This window comes from Erpetoichthys calabaricus, chromosome 6 (assembly GCF_900747795.2).
Source record: "Erpetoichthys calabaricus chromosome 6, fErpCal1.3, whole genome shotgun sequence".
Taxonomy (NCBI): domain Eukaryota; kingdom Metazoa; phylum Chordata; class Cladistia; order Polypteriformes; family Polypteridae; genus Erpetoichthys; species Erpetoichthys calabaricus.
In genome coordinates this window covers 65,960,700-65,972,890 of record NC_041399.2, presented here as the reverse complement: position 1 = coordinate 65,972,890, position 12,191 = coordinate 65,960,700, and positions in this window count along the sequence as shown.

The window sequence follows — 12,191 nt, the reverse complement described above, 5'->3', positions numbered from 1 at the left end:
TGCTTCCCGTCATCATGAGCATACCACACCAGAGTAGGTGTACTGCTAGTACTGCTAATGTAGGCAGGTTCCCAAAAGCTCACAAAATCCTGTGAGTCATTATGGAAACAGTTAAGTGCTGGTAGCATACTATGACTAACAAAATAAAACAAATAAAGGACCTGGTGAATGTTAAGAGTGGTGAGTCTTCATATTACGAGAACAGTTTTGTTCTGAAGAATTTATTAGACTTAAAAAAAAATGTAAGAGTTTGCCTCTAATAAAAATCACAATAACACAAGAACATTTCTAGTGTAGTTGTTGCTCATAGCAACTTACTGTCCACTTAATACATTGTAATTCACGTCTCCTCACCACTACGGACAGTATAATTTCATTTATATCATTTATTTGCATGTATTAGTACACTGCTATTGCTTATATGTGCACTGTATATAGAAGAGATGTAAAACCGAGGTCCTGACTCTCTGTGGTCATAAAAGGTCCCTGGGCCTTGTAAACAGTAGGGTGTATCCCGATGTCCAGGCTAAATTGCCCTCCAAGGCCTAGTCATTCTGGCCCCCTAATCATCCCCTGTCCCTAATCAGCGATCTTTCTCACCACTTCACCACCTAATAGCTCATGTGTGGTGAGCATACTGGCACAAAAATGGCTGCTATTGCATCATCCAGGTGGATGCTATACATTAGTGGTGCTTGAAGTGTCTCCCCATTCACTATGACAAGCTCTCTGAGTAGTGAGAAAAGTGCTATATAAATGTTCAAATTGTAGTTATAATTAAACAGTATCCTCTCTATTTCAAGTGGTCTTCTATTTTAGTACTCATCTCTTGTTTTACAGAGTCTGTATTTGACTCTTACTTCTTTCATTTGTAGTCATTTTCTTTATTTAACACAATTATAGGAGTTGTAGGATTGAACTAATTTTCGATTTCACTGCATGTTATACCTGTAGGCAAATAAAGCGTTAAATTTGAAAAACCTATGCTGAAACTCCAGTGGTCCATGTTTTCTTGTTTTAAGTTTGATCATTTCTGGAAACAATTTGGAGTCATGTCTCCCATAGTTCTATGTAGAATTTAAGAATTTTATACTGTCTTCTTGCGTGAATTGCACTTGGTGTTACTTCTACGTGTATGTTTTCACATCTTTTGAAGGAGCTTTAGAAGCAGTAACATAATTTCACAAGCTAATTTTTCCAGCTCCACACTCAGTGCTTAGGGATAAAGCAATGAAGTGAATGATTTGTTTATGTCAAACAACACTGCAACTTCATATTCAGTCGCTCCACCAGGAGGATCCCTCTCAGCTAAGTATAAAGAAACTTCATACCTAATTATGAAGTTGTTATTTTTGAAAAATGACAATTAGAGCACCAGCCAATTGAGCTGAAGCTATCTGTAAAAGATCAGAAGGAGGAAACTAAGTCAGGAATTTGGGTAAGTAATAAAGTAATGTTTTACAGAGAACTTCAGTATGTTGGCAAAGTGTCAAAATGAACATAATTTGACTACAGTTTTTTCCCCTGAAATAATAGTTGCAGTGTTTTCTACTGCAAGCCAAAAATAACACTAATTTAGACCAAAGCAACATTTTGTCAAGTCTATTTTTGCTGAAAGAGAAAGAAACAGATGGAAAGCATGCATTTCTTTAATTTCAGCTGATTTTTTTTGGTCAGTCTGTAGATAAATTAATATTCTCAAGGTATTAGGTGTTGATTTGAAAACCAGCAGACACTGTGGTTAACTGGTGCTGATGCTCCTGAAGGGATTCTAGTGAGACTGGCAAGTTTGTTGTCAGGCACCACAAGAAATGTTAAAAAAACACTCGGGTAGGGCACTGAAGGGGAGAATCTGTCCTTTCTTTGCTTGCACTTTAGCTCTTGTGTTGCTAACTTTATTCATTTGATTCAGTCTGCAATCCAATACTTCCATATTCTAACATGAACTGTTCTGCATTGTGTGAATCCTGATATAGGTTAACTCATTTTTGGAGTTAGGTTAACTATCCATCCATCCATCCATTTTCCAACCTGCTGAATCCGAACACAGGGTCACGGGGGTCTGCTGGAGCCAATCCCAGCCAACACAGGGCACAAGGCAGGAATCAATCCCGGGCAGGGTGCCAACCCACCGCAGGACACACACAAACACACCCACACACCAAGCACACACTAGGGCCAATTTAGAATCACCAATCCACCTAACCAGCATGTCTTTGGACTGTGGGAGGAAACCGGAGCGCCCGGAGGAAACCCACGCAGACACGGGGAGAACATGCAAACTCCATGCAAGAAGGACCCGGGAAGCGAACCCAGGTCCCCAGGTGTCCCAACTGCGAGGCGGCAGCGCTACCCACTGCGCCACCGTGCCGCCAGTTAGGTTAACTATTTAAACCTATTTCTATTTTCACTATTTAGTAGTATTATTACAAACTAATGCAGAACATAATGAGCACATTAATTGTACTATGTAAAAATATAAATTATACAATTCACAGCAACATAATAAGAGATTTGCAAACTCAAGAAATGAAAGCTTTTACAGCTTATAAGCAAAACAGAAAAAATTATGTTTCTCTAAAATATGATCTTCATCTTGATGGTTTTCATTGTTCAGAACAAGGAAGTTTAATGGGAGGCCTGGCTAGAAAGTGTTTTCCCCTAGAGCACTTCCAGTTCCCTGTACACATCCCACAATCCTACTGTGACCCCATCTTCCCATAGGGATATGCAGAGCTTCTCTGTCATTGTCAACGTGGATCTTTTCTAACTTTTGGAGATGAAGGGCTGCTTAATTACAGTATGTACAGTCCTCTTTAAAAATACAATAATAAGAAAAAAATGAATGAGGAAACGACATGTATGTCTTTAAGAGATAAAAAAAGTGTCTTAATTTAGAACAGAAAATTTTCTGCATGAGGTAAAAGCACCGTTAGCCTTAAATAAAAGGTGGCTAATATTTAAACTACAGGCAGCATCCCCAGAAAAAGGTTTTACATTCTCATCATCTAGGCAATGTGCAGAAGTAATTAAAAGAGCAAAACATTAAAAAAGGAAACTCAGTTGTTCACTTATTCAGTACAAATGTATTATTTCTGTATTTTTCATTATAAAGTCTTATGTCTATTAGAATAAATTCATATTGACACTTATTAATTTGTGGTTTTGAGCAAGTGTATCCAATTCTGGAACTAAAACCTAAAGCACTTTTATTGCTCTCAAAGCGTGAACATTTATTGGAATAAGAGTATTTAAAAATGAATGGAGGAATTTGGTGTTGATAATGATCAGAAAATGAAATTATTGATGGAATTAGTGGGAATCATTGTTTACCCTATGCCTTTTCAAGAAGAGAATGATGATGTACAAATTTGAATGGCATATTGCATGTAAGTATTCTCTGCAGTACAGTAGGCCGGCATCCACTCATAAGCTGTCAAATAATAGCTTCAAGATGATAGACAAAATTGTATCTTTGGTGCTGCTATACCAAAGATTTTGGGGGATGGGTTTTATGTTAATTCAGATACAAATAGTAAATAGCAAAATGCACACTGCTTTGCTTTTTCATCCATCCATCCATTATCCAACCCGCTATATCCTAACTATAGGGTCACTGGGGTCTGCTGGAGCCAATCCCAGCCAGCATAGGGTGCAAGGCAGGAAACAAACCCTGGGCAGGGCGCAAGCCCACCGCAGGGCACACACACACACACTAAGCACACACTAGGGACAATTTAGAATCGCCAATGCACCTAACACCTGCATGTCTTTGGACTGTGGGAGTAAACCGGAATACCTGGAGGAAACCCACGCAGACATGGGAAGAACATACAAACTCCATGCAGGGAGGACCCGGGAAGCAAACCCAGATCTCCTTAATGCGAGGCAGCAGCGCTACCCACTGCGCCACTGTGATGCCCCCTTTGCTTTTTCATTAACATGAAAATTCTTATATTGTTTGGATCCCTGTGCTGCATTCTGTGCAGAATTTGCATGTTCTCCTTATATGTTTGTTTATGCATCACAGTAATCATCCAATCAAAATAAATGAATTAAATTGTCAATTGGAGAAGTAAAAAAACACACACATTTATTCTCAATACTATAATCAGTGGTATTATTTCCTTACGCACCTAGAAAACAGAAGAAAGAGGCAGAGAGGGAGGACCCCTTAGGCTGCCATTGCCTAGAATTATGAACACAGGAATAGTTGAGACCCTGGCTGCAACACCAATGAGATAAGATCAGAGACATTGCTATTGTTTTCATGCCAGTCTCAATCAGAAGGCAGGTCAGAAAATTTGATAGCTATTATGATGTACAATAGATCAGAAAGTATTCAGGTCCCTCCACATTTTGTAGATTTACTGTGTTGTAGATTTAATTTTAAATTGATAAATTTGCTATTTTTGCCTATGAAACTACACTAAATGTCCTATGGTAAGAAAGTGAAAACATGTTTTCAAAAACTTATTAAAGATCAAAAACAGAAATATGTGATTTACTCTATATAAGTATTCTGACCCATCATTCAGTACTTTTGTGGGATCTCCGTTAGCAGCACTTCCAGCTTCAAGTCTTCTTGGCTTAGTCTTTGCAAGCTTTATTTATTCCTATTTATTATTTTTGGTATTTATTCATTCTTATTTTTTTATATATTTCTATTTTTTCTCTTCTTGTAAAGTACTTTGAGCTACAGTACATTCTATGCCTATAAATGTGCTATATAAATAAATGTTGCTCTCTGGGGTTATTCAAAAATGCTAGAAAAAAATATTTGCTCTATTTGTCTGTGGCACAGTTAGTTAATACCTAATTAGAGGTGTCATTTTAGAATAAGTCTGAAAACAAATTTTTTTCTAGAAACTTGGCCAGCGTCTACAGTATATCTCAGAATCCATGTATATTAAATAACCAACTACTTATATTACTACAGTTTTATAATTTCTAGTTTAATGTTTATTTTGAAGTAGTAAGATGGTATAGTAAAGAAATTATGTAGAGAAGTCTAGTGTGCAATTTGTATACTGGACAACCATAGTGCTCATTCTTATACACACCCTCAGCGACCCCAATAGAAGAATTTATTTCTATACCAACTGACCATCAGTCTTTACACTGTTAATAGAAAATGTAGTCACTGAGGAAGCTCCATAGAAATGGAACAGGATGTGAGAGGGTGATGTTTTGAAGTTGCTGTGCATAGGAGCAGACATAGGTACAGTGTGCAAGAGGTTGGGAGCATGCACTGATAGCACGTTGCTGCACCCGCCACACAGCAAACCACATGGATTGCAACCCGAGTGCGGCGAGTGACACCGCAGCCCCACACTGGAACAGTGTTCATTTTTTTTATGGTGTCTGGTGTGCCATGCAAGACTGTGGTTTAATCTGGAATTCCTGGCTTATATTTCAGAGAGGTAATGTTAGTGATTTTATTTTGCATGTCCTAGGGCAAGGGTTTTGACATTGTCACACCCAAATATATAGATGAAAAGGAGTTATGTGTGTTGCTCTTAATTTTTTCAGCTGTGGACAGTATTGGGTTTTTTGTCATTTTACTTTGGTAACTATTAATAGAGCCAGCTCCTTTTATTAGACAGTTTAATTATATACAAGGAATCATTTCCCAGCTATTATTCTAAAGGGGTATTTGTTTGGGGGGTGTTTAAGGGTGGGTGTCTGTAAATTTCCTTTCGGGTGGATTTTGGTGTTGATAAAGACAAGAGAGGTAAACTAAAACAATATATTTGGTTGATGTAAGCAGCCATATTAGAAATTAAACCACAGAAAAGCTATTTTCTTGATTCTAAAATCTATTTTTTTTACAATAATCATGTTAGTTCGTGATATTGTAAACAAACAAACAAAAAAAGAAAAAGGTAAAGTATAGCATTGTGAGTTTGAATAGAGAAAATATAATAGCTAATTCACTGTTGCTCAAACAGCAATTGTGGTTGGTACTCATTTTGTCCAAACTTGTTAAAAGCTTTGTTAGTTACTTCATGTTTGTATGCTCAAGAATCATAGTTTGGTGACTACTCATCATTCACAGTTCAGATAAAGGTGCATCTAACATACTTGTCCTCAGCTATGTTTACACATTTCTCATTGACAGTCAGTCAGTCAGTCATTATCCAACCCGCTATATCCTAACTACAGGGTCACAGGGGTGTGCTGGAGCCAATCCCAGCCAGCACAGGGCGCAAGGCAGGGAACAAACCCCAGGCAGGGCGCCAGCCCACCGCAGCATTTCTCATTGTGCTAAATGATTTTTCAACTCTGCCACCTGTTATAGGCAATGTTAGCAATAGGAATGGCTTGTTGAATATCAAGAAAAAGCTCAGTGAATTTGAAGAAGTCCACCGTCTGACATTTATATCTCAAAAGTGGTCGTAAACAACTGAAGACTTCAGGCATTCTTTATAATTTTTGCCTCGATTAACTTTAGAAAACATTAGGGCCCTCAGAAGCCACTTTTTGACCAAGATAATAACATCTAGCCCACTGCAGCGTTAGATAAACTGTCCCGATATTTTGATCTCTTTTCACTAATTCTTATAATAAAACTGCATGTATGAAAAAGGCACTGCAGACAGAAATGTTAATCTCCTCGCAGGCTCCTACAGCGTTTAAAACTTAACACAAGTTTGCTAATGGGACATTCATGCATTTTGATTATATGAGTTAGCCGTCACATTTTTTGCAAACTAACATACAGTATGTGTTTCTCTTACCACTATAATTAAAATAAATTAATTGGACCAAAACTTAAAGCCTTTTAATTTTGAATACTGGTCCATTAATTTTACCACATCATGGCTAAATTTAGACACCACTAAAGGATGCAGACCACTCTGTAGAAAGTGGTGTAGGAGCCTGCGTGAAGCTGTAGCCGCATGCAAAGACGTGATGTTATGATACACTGCTTCTGGTTGCCAACTCCGTTGTGCTAAAGGTCTATTTGCAACTGTGCTAGAAAGTCATTAGTGAGTCGTGCAATTCGCCATCTACTACAACTGTTTGTCTTACAATCAAAGTGACACCACAAGAGGCAACATGGTTCAGCAACTAACCTGCTCTCTAACTCAAACTCGTATGGCATCACACCATCCCAATGTTTGCAAAATCGCAAGAAGGTTGAAAATAGAATATAATTATTTCAATTATAATTATTTCATCACAACAACTATAGTCCAAATCAATTAACACAAAGATTTTGTTTCGGTGCCTACCCTCAATGCCATGGGTGTCTTAAATGTCAATATTGGTTTTACAGTAAAAGAGGAAGGTAAATTTTTTCTGATTGCTACTATCCATTCATCCATCCATTTTCCAACCCGCTATATCCTAACACAGGGTGACTGGGGTCTGATGGAGACAATCCCAGCCAACACAGGACGCAAGGCAGGAACAAACCCCAGGCAGGGCACCAGCCCACCGCAGGGCACACACACACACCCACACACCAAGCACACACTAGGGACAACTAAATTTGGTTATTTTGGTCACAGTGTTTTCATTTTTAGTTAGTTTTATTTATTTCGATTGACATTGTCTTCATTTCCCTTATTGTATTTTTTTATACTGGATATTGTTTAAGTAAAAACATTAACAAAACCATAATGGAGTGGTACGGTATAGTTTATTTTCATTGTAGTTAGTTTTAAATTGTTCCCAACGGCAACCAGTAATTCAAAAAACCCATAGTCCAAATTTAAGGCAATTACATTACATTAGGTTTATTTTTGTATAGTGATCTTCTCTGAGTGCAGGCTCAGAGCACTGAAAGAAATTCACAGTTTCACAGGTAAATGCAAAGAGGAACTTTACAAATTACTAATTACATAATGAGTACAGATAAAGACACACATTTGTTTAAACAGACAGGAAAACAATGTAGTGTGAAATAGATTAACATAAATACAATATAAAAATATCTGTTCATTAATTAAAACAAACAGGACCTAGCTTAAAGTTACTCGATTGTTTACCTCTTTTGTAAGTTGCTTTGGATAAAAGTGTCTGCTAAGCAAATAAATGTAAATATAAATTAACTGTTGAACTATGGCCAGTGGACAATTTTGAAGAGTAAAACAAACCTTCAGTCAGCAGAATCTCCGGAAAAAATAAAGCTCTGGGTGATCCACGGTCAATTATAAACGACAAAGTCAGAAGACAAACTCAGACACAATCAGAGTCCTCCGAGACCTCAGAGACCTCGGCCAACTGGCTGGCCACCCCTCCTGGGCATTCAACAGTAGAGTCTCTGCTGGGTCATCTAATATGATGACAGAATCTTGCATACCATTGATTCCAAAACTCCCAGTTTCTCAGGTGTCTTTCCATGGGCAGGAAAACAGCTTGACACAAGAGCAGCAGCATCAAGTGACACAGCAGGATACTAAGAACAGAAACAGAACAGAGAAGGGTTAGTAATAGTTCGTAATTATTATATTACTCCTATTTTTCTGCTAATGACTAACATACAGAGATGCATTATACACAGCTAAAACATCTTCCTTTTAATTTGAGATCTCCAGTCTTAACGGCAAACCACAAAAGCCCCAGATTTGCAGAATGACGCCAGACAACATGACCAGAGAGAAATAAGTAAAGCGATAAGTAGCCAATGCTGGATTAATATACTGTACAGGCACCTATTATTAAATCTGCTTGACAATTTCAGCATATTCTTCTTAATGTGACTGGAATGGTGTGCCACCTGGGGCTCTGTGTAAAATAAACCTTTGTGGAATCTGATGCTGATGAGAATGATACATAGCCGCTCTCTTTCCTATATTGTGGGGTGCTTGTCCCCCTACATTCCAAATCATAACCTTAGAGGTTCTGATAGCAGTCTGCTTATTATTCTAAGAGTCAAGCATAAAAGAGGTGAAGAGGCAGCCTTCAATAGTTATGCACCAAAAATATGGAATACTTTACCAAAAGAGATACGCCAGGCTAACACTGTAAATCATTTTTAAAAACTTCTAAAAAACCCTCTTTTTAAATCTGGCCTTTTCATAACTACAATATAGTTTACCTTTAATAAACTAGACATGCAATGAACCTTCAATTTTTATCAGAGCATTACTTTTCTCTGTTTACTTTCCCAGTTCGTCTGTGGTGGTGTTCTGCGCCACCACCTGATCAAAGTCATGTGCAATCATGTGATATTTAAATGTTTGAATGAAAGATAGATACAGTTAGGTCCATAAATATTTGGACAGAGACAACTTTTTTCTAATTTTGGTTCTGTACATTACCACAATGAATTTTAAATGAAACAACTCAGATGCAGTTGAAGTGCAGACTTTCAGCTTTAATTCAGTGGGGTGAACAAAACGATTGCATGAAAATGTGAGGCAACTAAAGCATTTTTTGACACAATCCCTTCATTTCAGGGGCTCAAAAGTAATTGGACAATTGACTCAAAGGCTATTTCATGGGCAGGTGTGGGCAAGTCTGTCGTTATGTCATTATCAATTAAGCAGATAAAAGGCCTGAAGTTGATTTGAGGTGTGGTGCTTGCATGTTGAAGATTTTGCTGTGAACAGACCACATGCGGTCAAAGGAGCTCTCCATGCAGGTGAAAGAAGCCATCCTTAAGCTGCGAAAACAGAAAAAACTCATCCAAGAAATTGCTACAATATTACGAGTGATAAAATCTACAGTTTGGTACATCCTGAGAAAGAAAGCAAGCACCGGTGAACTCAGCAGCACAAAAAGACCTGGACGTCCACGGAAGACAACAGTGGTAGATGATCGCAGAATCATTTCCATGGTGAAGAGAAACCCCTTCACAACAGCCAACCAAGTGAACAACACTGTCCAGGGGGTAGGCGTATCGATATCCAAGTCTACCTTAAAGAGAAGACTGCATGAAAGTAAATATAGAGGGTGCACTGCAAGGTGCAAGCCACTCATAAGCCTCAAGAATAGAAAGGCTAGATTGGACTTTGCTAAAGAACATCTAAAAAAGCCAGCACAGTTCTGGAAAAACATTCTTTGGACAGATGAAACCAAGATCAACCTCTACCAGAATGATGGCAAGAAAAAAGTATGGAGAAGGCGTGGAACAGCTCATTATCCAAAGCATACCACATCATCTGTAAAACACGGTGGAGGCAGTGTGATGGCTTGGGTGTGCATGGCTGCCAGTGGCAGTGGGACACTAGTGTTTATTGATGATGTGACACAGGACAGAAGACAGCCGAATGAATTCTGAGGTGTTCAGAGACATACTGTCTGCTCAAATCCAGTTAAATACAGTCAAACTGATTGGGCGGCGTTTCATGATACAGATGGACAATGACCCAAAACATACAGCCAAAGCAACCTAGGAGTTTATTCAAGCAAAGAAGTGGAAAATTCTTGAATGGCCAAGTCAGTCACCTGATCCTAACCCAATTGAGCATGCATTTCACTTGTTGAAGACTAAACTTCAGACAGAAAGGCCCACAAACAAACAGCAACTGAAAGCCGCTGCAGTAAAGGCCTGGCAGAGCATTACAAAGGAGGAAACCCAGCATCTGGTGATGTCCATGAGTTCAACACTTCAGGCTGTCATTGCCAGCAAAGGGTTTTCAACCAAGTATTAGAAATGAACATTTTATTTCCAGTTATTTAATTTGTCCAATTACTTTTGAGCCCCTGAAATGAAGGGATTGTGTTAGAAAATGCTTTAGTTGCCTCACATTTTTATGCAATCGTTTTGTACTGAATTAAAGCTGAAAGTCTGCACTTCAACTGCATCTGAGTTGTTTCATTTAAAATTCATTGTGGTAATGTACAGAACCAAAATTAGAAAAAAGTTGTCTCTGTCCAAATATTTATGGACCTAACTGTAGATACCCTAATCTGTCATGAGAGCCACTGCATCATATCCTCTAAGATGAAGCCTTAAAAAAAAAACAATAAAGAACTACTTAAGAGCATTAGTGTTAGGCAGAATGCCTAGTCAGGGCTGGGTTGTCTTTTGGCCTGGAACCCCAACAGATTTTGCTGCTTTCTCCAGCTTAACTGTAGTTTTTTAAATTTTTTTTGTTCATACCGATCAAATTACCTTGTGAATGTCAAATAGGGTTTTAAAAAACAATTTTGTATTTAAGGACTCTGTTTCTCTTAATTATATATCTATCTTATATAAGTGTGCATTATTTATTTTTTTATTCTATTTAAGTATTATTCTTATAATTTTTTAATTTGTTTTTCTTTGTGTGTAACTACTTCTTTGACATCTTGCAAAGCACTTTGAGCTACATTATCTGTATGAAAATGTGTTATAGAAATAAATGTTGTTGTTGATATGGTAGACGGTTGGTCAATGGAAACTCACGCTCCAATGCACTCCTTATCTTAATAGCACCTGATCCTAAACCATGATTTTACATGCCTTTGTTTTAATTTTTCTGATGCCAAACCTCTAGCTTGATCTCTAGCCCCATTCTCAGGATATTCCCTCAAGCAAGGAGTGTCGTCCAGTCTGACATTAGCGACAGTTGCCCTTTCCAGTCTCTGTGAAATGCTTTCTTCCTCATAATGAGCTTCATGATATTAATAGAGACCCCAGGCAGGTGAAGGTGTTCTGGCTTTTGTGCAAAGGTGGTCTTGAGGATATGAATTATTACAGTCTACCAGAAATGCATTCAAGCAGCCTTCCCCATAGTTATATGGTGCAAGAAACTTTGGAGAAAACTAATTCTGTCTGTTCCTGTTAAAAAAAAACAACTTTTTTGCTGCATTGGTCCAATTAATTGATATTAATGAGCATTTTAAATCTGCATTTGTGTGGCTTCCTCCAGTGCAATGTTAAAACGGAGTATTGTAGTCTGGGCCTAACAGTACATAGGAATATGAGGCGCAAGAAACACATCCTGAAAACTTTGATCCAAAATGAAATGTTCCAAATATTAATGAACTGGGCAGAGAAGAAGCATTTTGTTCAGCATAAAAATATTGGGAACAAAAAATTATAAGAGTTCTAATAATAATAATAATATTTTATTTATGTAGTGCCTTTCACACACTCAAGGACACTTTACAATTCAATAAACACATTAACAAGACAGTAGAAATTATATACAAGAAAATGAATGCAGTAATACTCATTGAAAAGATCTGTTTTTAACAGGAGTTTAAAATGAAGGCTGAGAGGAAGAGCATTCCAAATTTTAGGGGCTATC